We start from the raw sequence: 6220 nt of genomic DNA on the forward strand, positions 1-6220 counted from the left end.
TGTGAGAAGTCTTCTTTCATTTAAGTGGTGGACAAGTGAGGAAAAAGTAGTTGAGTTGGTTAATTTGGTTTCGTAACAAAATACGCCAAATGAGTGAACATTTTTTTGATCTTTCCACAAAACCTTATAGCAGCACTTTTCTGAAAGGTAATGGCCCGGAGGTAAAAAAAGTCTTTGCTAATTTACCCTAAGAAGCATTAGAAAATCAGTTATCTCTAAGGAAGTTGGACTGCACTGCCTTTGAAACTTCACTGCTCAGTCTTCTAGAAGTATTTTGTTTCAGGGGTATGGCAGCTAGTAGCAAAGGAGTTTGCTGTCTATTTTCATCTCTGTAATTAGTCTTTTGCCAGGGCAGAATTTGCCCTGGTAGAAGCAGCAGGCTGTTTAACGTGAAAGGAAGGGCTCCAGGGACAGCTCTGTTCAAAGGCCAGGGCATGCTTGACTATCAAGTTGCCTTAAGAGCCCACTGAGAGCCATGAGTACTGGGAAATAATGTGCAGGGTCCCAGTATACCCACCACAGAAGTGGTAAAAATAAAATCATACAGTTAGATGGTCACTCTTCTCCAGAGGTGCTCAGGCAGAGATTGGTCAGTCTATGTCTCTGTCCTGTTTCTGAGATAGACAGCCACATGCTGAGGGTTTCTCAGGTACCACTCCAGACATGCAAAGAACATCACACCAAGGATAGTCTTGGAAATCCTGAAGTGACACCAGTGATGTGAGGCTGTTAAGCCAAGGATAGATGTAAGTCAAATGTCAAGATCCCTGGAACTGGTTGAGGTGTATGCAAGAAGAGGGAGAAAGCACGTTTTGGTCTAGCATAGCAATACTTCAGCCTACCATGGTACCATTTTTGCTGGAAGTAAAAGCAAGCTCTTGAAATGTTCACCCAGGGCAGAGTTTTTTGCTCCTTTAATGTGTCAAGAGCAGCACAGAAAGGCTTATACAGATCAGAGAAAATGATTTAAACTACAACTGAAATGACTCAAAGGGACCTTGAGTTGCCAGAGCCAGCGGCAGAGTTGTAAACCCTTCTAAGGCACCACCAGCTCACCCATGCCCCAGGGACATGAGCCAGCTCTGAGAGGAAGAAGGATGAGACGAGCTAAATAATAAACTCACCCCAACCTTGATCCCGCTGACCATCTACACAAACAAACATGCATGCAGCCTCCAGGCCAAGCTGGACTTACATCCAGCTTCAATGATGCCACCTGGATCAACTCTAGGAAATGCACTTTACCACAGGACCATCCACACATCCCAGTTAGCTTCACCACCACTGAAGTGCTCATAGGGTCCAGGGCCAAAGAGGGAGGAGAGCTTAGACTTTTGGAAACCGGAAAGACCTGAGGGCCTCTGTGTATTTTAGTGCTTACTTGAACTGTGGTCTCTACTTAAGCTCTCTAAATGCTGTCAGGCTTGCCAGGTGAGGTGCACCAAACATCAACATACAAGGTATTTGGTCAACAGATCAGCCACTTCTAGTTTGTCTCTGGAAGAAGATCTCAGGTGATAGCAAAAGTAGAGTCAGAATGCAAAACTGTCTTGGGTTCCCCAAGGTGTGGTACTCCCTGGTCAACAGTTTTCCTCTAAATGGAATAAATGGGTCATATAGCCAGTCACAAGAAAAATCAATAATTTTCAACATCTCTGAAACTTCTGATGTTGCTGGAAAACCCTTGAGCCCACAAGTTTCATTTTGTCTGTTCTGTGAGCTCCTATCACTGTGCTTAGAGGGCTGTAGCAGTGACACTGTTGCATCGTGCTCTAGAGACCTCCACACGTGAATCAGCAAACATCTTAATGAATTGGCTAACTTTTCAAATGAGTGGTGTAAAAGGATGCAGATGGATGCAGATGCACGGTGACCGTATTCAAAAGAAAAAAAATAAAATCAAAAGGAAATAGGGCTTTCCTATCTCTCCTGTCATAGAAGGATGGTGGATACATTCAGTATCTGATCCTGTAAGATCGGTTACACTTCCACCCCTTTTGGTATGCTGACTTAATTACTAGTCAGAGAGTCACCAATATTTCTTAACTTTCTCATCTGTTACCTGTTCAGAACAAAGATGGTCTTTTCCTCTGGGGTCTCGTGTAGTGCTTTGTACACTGGAACTTAGTGCCACTTTTGCACTCAGACATAATTATGGCATAAATTATATAGAATACCAAAGAATCAGTATTATTCAGTATTTTAAAGTTGTATGAACCGGAGGAAGAAACACATTCAGGAACACCAGCCCTCTCAGCAATGAAGACAGAGGAGATGTGCAAAGCTTTGTATGAGTTATGGAACTGATACATTCAGAGCCAGTCTGAGGACAGCAGCAAGACACACCACCAAGCATGTTGACTTCCAGACCAAGGCTGGGAAGCACAGGCGCTCAAGGAGACAATTTTCCACAGTATGTAAAATTTTATATGTACAGTATCAATGAATACTAAAAGAACAGTCCAATACTGCTAACACACACAATATTCATGTGTTACATTAATACAAAATATGCAAATTTTATGATCACGAGAATGAAGGAGAAAGAAAATAATTAAGAAAAAAAGAATAAGAAAAACTAACAGAGTAGACAACTTACTTATTAGAGAAGAAAATCTTGCCTGATTTACCCTGGCTAGGGACTAAGTTTCAAAGAAGGCTGTGTGTGACCTGTGCCCTGCATAAATGCATGAGACCACCAGCCTGGAGAAGATCCTTTCTTCACCATCTTATCGTGAACCATGGAATTGTCTTGATCTGTATGAGTTCAGTAGACATTATTAATATTAAATTTTCTTGATTTATGTAAAACTAACAGATACATCTACCACTGATGCAAAGTTCCATTGGTCTATTTAAGGTAACAATCATATCTACTGGTTGTTTTGCAGCTTAATTGGCTTTCTGATCTCCATCCATAAAAACCTTGTCTAGTTTCTTACTTCTGAATCTTCTCACCTTTCACATTTTCTGTTTATTTTATTTCCTGTTAGTATAACTAGAACTAAATTAGTCGTATACTTCCTATAAACGTTACTCATATTTGCTTAGCTGCTGCTAATGTTATGTTGTCTCTTAAGACTATTCTCTATTATTTCTTTTGTTCCCTTATCCTGTTTAATTCATTTTGGTCTTCTGAAAAATAATATGTCTGCATGAATAGCTGCAGTATTTGTGCTCAGAAATATGACTTAATGAGTAACAACAAGTTCTGGTGAGATTTTCCAAAAACTGAGGGTGACAATAATAGTGTAGGACACAAAAAATTGAGATATTCTAAGTGCCTTCGCTGGGGAGAGACGTTCGGAGTGGAGCAGCTCCAAGCATCCAAAACTAATTCTGCAACTATCTGAGCATGGTTGTAATGAATAAAGGCATGCGGGTAACCACAAAATACCCACCAGTATTTAAACACTGATTCTAGTAACCTTCTATTATTATAATAGGAGCCTTCAGCACTGCTATAGATTTTGTACAATTACTGAACAATTATGAGCCAAGTTTTCAGACTTGAGTACTTTGATTACCCATGCAAACTCAGCATGTAGGCACCCAACAATTCACTGTCACCAGCTTCAATAAAAATTCATAAAAGGCAGGGAAACATCAGAATAGCACAAACAAATATTACTAGCAGGTCCTGCTTAAATATTGTACGTACACCGTTCTGGTTAATAAAAATCTCTCCATAACTGAAATTGGGACAGTGTAAAAAAAGCTAAAAACCTTTGATGCCTAAGATTGGATGTCAGTCTGGTGCCTTTCTCATCCTTAGCTACGGAATCACTGCACTTATTCCCACGACACACCCACACTACATGGTGCCTGTCTGGATACTCCTCAACTGCCTTTGTTGAGGAGCAACAAAGGTTGAGGTTGGGAAGGACCTCTACAGATCATCTTGTCCAACCCCCCCTGCTCAAGCAGGGCCACCTAAAGCCAGTTTCCTAGAGTTATGTCCAGTTGGGTTTTGAATATCTCCAAAGATGGGACTCTACAACCTCCCTGGGAAAACTGTCCCAATGTTTGGTCACCCGCACAGTGAAAAACCATTTTTTTGTGTTCAGATGGAGATTCACGTGTTTTAATTTATGCCTAGTGCCTCTTGTCCTGTCACCGGGCACCACTGAGAGGAACCTAGCTCTCACTTCTTTACCTGCCCCCCCAGCCCTCAGGTATACACATTGATTAGATCTCCCTGAGCCTTCTCATCTCCAGGCTGAACCATCTTGGCTCTTGCTGCCTCTCCTCAGATGAAAGATGCTCCAGTCCCTTAATTATCTCTGTGGCCCTCCACCACCAAGCCACACATCCACCACACTCAGAATTTTTTCACTCTATGCCTTAGACAAACTTCATAAAAATTTTAAGGCATTAAGTAACACAAATAAGACTCAAACCTAGACAAAGAAGACAAACCAACGAACCAAAAAAAAAAAAAACCAACCCAAACCCAATTACATTTCCTCTGAGCATTTGCATCTCTTTGCACTTTATGAGTAACATCTTTTGAGCAAGACTCAAATGTGAATCGCTATAAAACATACTGTTAATCTCTCATCTTCAAGAAATGGCACAGACTGGTTCAAGTGGTGGATGTCCCTGTGCTATGGCCTGGTTCTGTGTTTTGGTTTGGTGGCAGATGTCCAACAATTGTCTGTCAAGCTAGTTTTACTTCAGCTGTCTGATAAGAAGTTCTCAGCACATTCAATCTTTTCAGAGACAAATTACAGAGAATATTCAGGGTCATGTTTGAAATCATCAAGGTACTAAAACTAAAATATTCCCTCTGTGCACAGAAAATAGACAAGAGTTTAAGTTTTCAAAGCAGTAGTAATTTTTATGGCCAACGGTTAGCTACTTTGAAAGAATGTTCAGCACTCCTTGAATATCTTCAAATGTCTCCAGCTATGTAATTAAAATCAGTAATGGCTTCACGGCTAGACAAGGAGCTGAATTTGACATAAAATCTTTATGTATGTAGCCTTTACTAGCCTGGTAGTCTAATGAGTAGACCGCTATTTGAGAAAAGAGATTATGAAAGAAAGAGATATGAAAAGGTGTTTGAGCATATTCACATCGTTCCCATCAACCAGTCAAGTTCTCACTTAACGACAGTGATTCAGTCCCCAAAACTCTTTAGAAAACATTAACCTGCTACCACCAAACTCACACTAGGAAATTCCTGTACCGTGGTATTACTGCAGAGTGTACAGACGTGCTTGGCAGTAACAGGCAGCTCGGCTTGCCCACATAGGCAGGTGGCTATTCCAAACTTTCTTCTTTTTCTCTTGCGACATAGAGGAGTGTTCAAGAATCTGTGACCTGCTTTCTCTTGTAATTTCAACATGGCTTTATAAAAAGGTTGTACTAAATTTCTGAAAGGAAAAAGCAAACCGGATGGAAACCTGAGCCTGATTCAGGGGGAGGAGGATGCCCACAGCTGCTAGGCTGGCAGAAGTGGGTCAGTTTATATGGCACCACTCTTACACTGAAAAACTTCTCTCTCCTTCTACCTTTGTGCACCGTTTTTCAGTTCTCTCTCTCCCTCTGATTTTTTTTTTTTACCCTTCTTGCTTGCTTCTCTTTTCAAATTTAGTTTTTAAAGGTTTTTTCCTGTCAGTTCTCTTAACCCAGGACATCCCTGAGCACCCTGGCAATGCCAGCACAGGGTGCTCGTATGGGTCTATGAGTAAAGTCAACTGGGAGCTGCGCTAGAAGACTGTGAAGCTGCAGAAACTATAGCCTTCATCCCAGAAAGATTTCTTGGTGTTAGAAAAGGACATTATTTAAGATATGAATTGAGCAGACTGCTCAGAGGCGGCTGTGTCACTAATGTAAAGTCCTGTGAGAAACAGATTTTGAAATGTCATTTAAAATAGAAATTAAATAGAATTTCTGGACAATTTTCAGAAACTAGAGTGATACCTTAGGACATACTGCGCTGTAAGTAACCTAACCCAACACTGGTGAACAATACTGGCATTGAATCTTTCATCTGACAGGGCCATGTTAACGGCAGGCAGCAAAACAAACCACATTAAGAAAAATCATTATAGTTGATCTTTATTGGCAAGAACAGACTTTAATTTAAAAAAAAAAAGTATGTAGGAAATGCTTGCTTGCGGTGTATTTCCATAGTCTCAGTAAAGAAGTGAAGTAATCCATTTGGTTTGGAGTTAAAGGTCTTCTGTTTGCTGAAAACTGAACCAGTTTTAGC

This window comes from Phaethon aethereus (assembly GCF_964289735.1).
Source record: "Phaethon aethereus genome assembly, chromosome: 1".
NCBI classification, from domain to species: domain Eukaryota; kingdom Metazoa; phylum Chordata; class Aves; order Phaethontiformes; family Phaethontidae; genus Phaethon; species Phaethon aethereus.